Here is a 3,283-nt window from a genome sequence, read left to right as displayed (position 1 = left end):
TTTGTAAGTAGACCAACAATGCAATGAGGAAGGGAATCCCAGGATTTTAACCAAACAACACTGACAGAACAGCAATATATTTCCAAGTTAGGATGGTGTGTGACTTGGAGGGGAACTTGTGGGTGATGTTGTTTCCATGTATTTGCTGGTCTTGTCCTTCTAGATGGAAGTGGTCGTGAGTTCGGAAAGTTCTGTCAAAAGACCCTTGGTGAATTTTTGCAGTGAATCTTGTAGACTATACAAAAAAAAACCCCAAAAAGAACTGTGGATGCTGGAAATCAGAAACAAGAATCAGAAATTGCCTAAGAAACTCAGCAGGTTTGGTAGCATCTGTGAAGAGAAGGCAGAGTTAATATTTCGGGTCCGGTGACCCTTCCTCAGAACCCAAAACATTAACTCTGCTATCTCTCCACCGATGCTGCCAAACCTGCTCCATTTTTTTGTAGTTGGTACACATTGGTGCTACTGAGCGTTGGTGGTGGAGGGATTGAATGCTTGTGGATGTGGCGCCAATCAAGAGGGCTGCTTTGTCCTGAATATGGAGGTGCCGGTGTTGGACTGGGGTGCACAAGGTCAGAAATCACATGACACCAGGTTATAGTCCGACGTGTTTATTTGAAAACACAAGCTATCGGAGCCTCGCTCCTTCTTATAAACTCGTCGGACTATAACCCAGTGTCATGTGATTTCTGACCTTGTCCTGGATAGTGTTAAGCTTCTCGAGCGTTGTTGGAGCTACACCATCCAGGCAGGTAGGTAGGTAGGTAGGAGTATACTTCTGGCTACTTTTCATATAATGTCATTGCAAGAACAACATTTTAGATGTTTCCAATATCTTTGCTTTATCTATCTCATAGTGACCCACGCGCATGTGCAGATCGGGTCCGGGCTGCTGGTCCGCACATGCGCACGACCGGCACCGGCCGCGCACGGTTCTGCGCATGCCTACACGGCAGTAGAGTAAAATGCGTTTAGTATTTTAAAATGTAAAAGTTTTTTAAAAATATGAACGTTTGATTGCTTCAAGCGAGCTAACTTTTTTTTTGTTGCTGAGGGAGGTAAATGGAACCGTTGGTTGTGGTTAGGAGTCGTGGAGGCGCAGGCGCATGCGCTGTGACCTTCACCCTCCCTCGTGTGCCCTTTGACCCTTCTTTCCGGCTGTGGCTCTGATGCGAGCGGCAGGTAGGTCTCGGGCGGCTCGGACAATCTGACTCCATCCGCCCGTTAAAACATGCCATCCGCCGGTATCATCGACCCTCACCTTAGCGGGCCGAGCCCGCCTGCCGGTATTAATGACTCTTTTGTTCGCCCGGAGCGCGGATGATGTCGCTCCCCGCGCGGGAGCGCTAGGCCGCAGGCGGCAGCCCCAAGAGAGAAAGCGTCCCTGAACGGGGGAAGAGCTGAGGCCGTTTGCCCCTCGTGGTTGGGAGCGAGAGAAGAAAAGAGAAGAGCAAAAGTAATGTAAAACAGGCTGGGGCCGTTCCAGTCAGATTGGTGTTGGAATTAGAGAGAGATGTTGGCTTTGAAGGGAGTAGGTTTACAGGAGTAATACCTGGGCTTCAGGGGTTATGAGGAGAGATTAGGCAAATTAAGCTTGTTTTCTTGAGAATTTAGAGGGTTAAGGTTGATCTGATCAACTTCTTCAAGATTTTAACAGGAAAAGATGAGGTACGTAAAGATAAAATGATTTCCATTGGTTGGGGATTCTAGAACTGGGGCGACACAGTCTTGAGAATTAGGGCCAGGCTGTTCAGGAGAGATGGTAGGAAGCACTTCTATGCACAAAAGGTGGTAGAGGTTTGGAACACACTTCCACAAACAGTGGTGATTATATGGAACTCATGCCTGCCAATGGCTGTGAAGGCTAAGTCATTGAGTATATTTAAGACAGAAATAAATAGGTTCTTATTTGGTAAGGGGATCACAGGTGACAGGGAGAAGGCAAGTGGGGTTTAGAAGCACGTCAGCCATGATCAAATGATGGAGCAGACCCAGTGGGTCAAACAGCCTAGTTCTGCTCCTGTATCTTATGGCAGTGGATTAGCTGTTAACTTTAAATCTGATGTTAAATTTTTGTTAGGGCAGAGTATTAAGAAATTTGGGTCAAAGTTAAATAAGTTGTAATCTCATTAAATGAACAGGCTTGAGAGGCTGAATGGCCTACTCCTTTCCCTCTGCAGTGTTCTTTCCACATCCCCATGACTAAATGGGATAGCCTTTTCATTTTCATATCTTTAGCTTAAAAGACTGGACAAAAGGGAGCTGCCTCTATCCTGATGCAAATGTTTTGCTCATTGTAACATGGACAATACAGCAAGAGATACTGGTGTAGAGCTGGATGAACACAGCAGGCCCGAAACGTCAGCCTTCCTGTTCCTCTGATGCTGCTTGGCCTGTTGTGTTCATCCAGCTCTACACCTTGTTATCTCAGATTCTCCAGCATCTGCAGTTCCTACTATCTCAAGAGGTACTGGTGCATGGCAAGCTCCCATAGCAACACCGCGGCATGATGTCAGTGCAGAGGGAAGCAGTTTGGCCACCTTGTATGTTTGTCCTGCATCTCCAGTTGTAGCAATCTGTGAAAAGCACAACTCTCCCAGAATCTAGTTTAATGTGTGATCTCTGCGCACCTCGCTTGGGTTAGTGTTGGAAGTGTGAATGTATGTGTGAATTCTTAGCGAATAGTGCTTGCAAGTTTAAAAGTGCAGGAAAAGTTACGTCACAGCTGTTCTGTGCTGGAGATGTCGTTCCCCCTGCAGAAAGGAATATGTTTCATACTATCCCTGGCAGTCTGCTACCCTACTGACTGACAGGGACGCTTGGTCACATACAAACCTGGTTATTTACTTTCACACGGTCTCTGTACTACTGTCCCTTAACCATTACTTGTGATGTTAAATAAATGACACTTGAGTACTGAGCTGATATTGTCTACTCTTTTTTAGTAGACAATTGAAATAGGTTGAACACTTGCCTGTTCAGTCTGATAGCTGCTGATTCTAGTTTAGAATCTAAAGACCTGAATGTAAAATCTAGCAATACAGTGCTGGACCTCTTCTGCAGCAGTTGCCTGGAATCAGGGGTGGCTTGCTTCCAGTCCAGTTCAGTGTGTTCTGGAATGACCGATAAGTCCATTGCATGACCCTCACTCTCTGTCATGTTGAGGGTGGGTACTGTTTTAGGAAATGGGTTATTTGGAGGCTTGTGCTCTCCAATGCATCACCATCATTCCAGTCTGTGTCAATCAAATGCATCACCATCATTCCAGTCTGTGTCAATCAAA

General features: G+C 46.1%; 1 protein-coding gene across 1 annotated transcript in view; it reads left to right on the top strand.

Moving 5' to 3' along the window:
• Window positions 1-1,095: 1,095 nt before the first annotated feature.
• Window positions 1,096-3,283, top strand: part of rps14 (ribosomal protein S14) — a 10,248-nt gene continuing 8,060 nt past the window's right edge. Inside the window, exon 1 of the mRNA XM_020516580.2 lies at window positions 1,096-1,182. The gene's annotated coding sequence lies outside the window, so the exon portion shown is untranslated. The remainder of the gene's footprint in view (window positions 1,183-3,283) is intronic.

The sequence above is a fragment of the Rhincodon typus genome, chromosome 12 (assembly GCF_021869965.1).
Source record: "Rhincodon typus isolate 14 chromosome 12, sRhiTyp1.1, whole genome shotgun sequence".
Lineage (NCBI taxonomy): Eukaryota > Metazoa > Chordata > Chondrichthyes > Orectolobiformes > Rhincodontidae > Rhincodon > Rhincodon typus.
The sequence above is the reverse complement of the archived record's forward strand: the minus strand, read 5'-3'. Positions and strand labels throughout refer to the sequence as shown.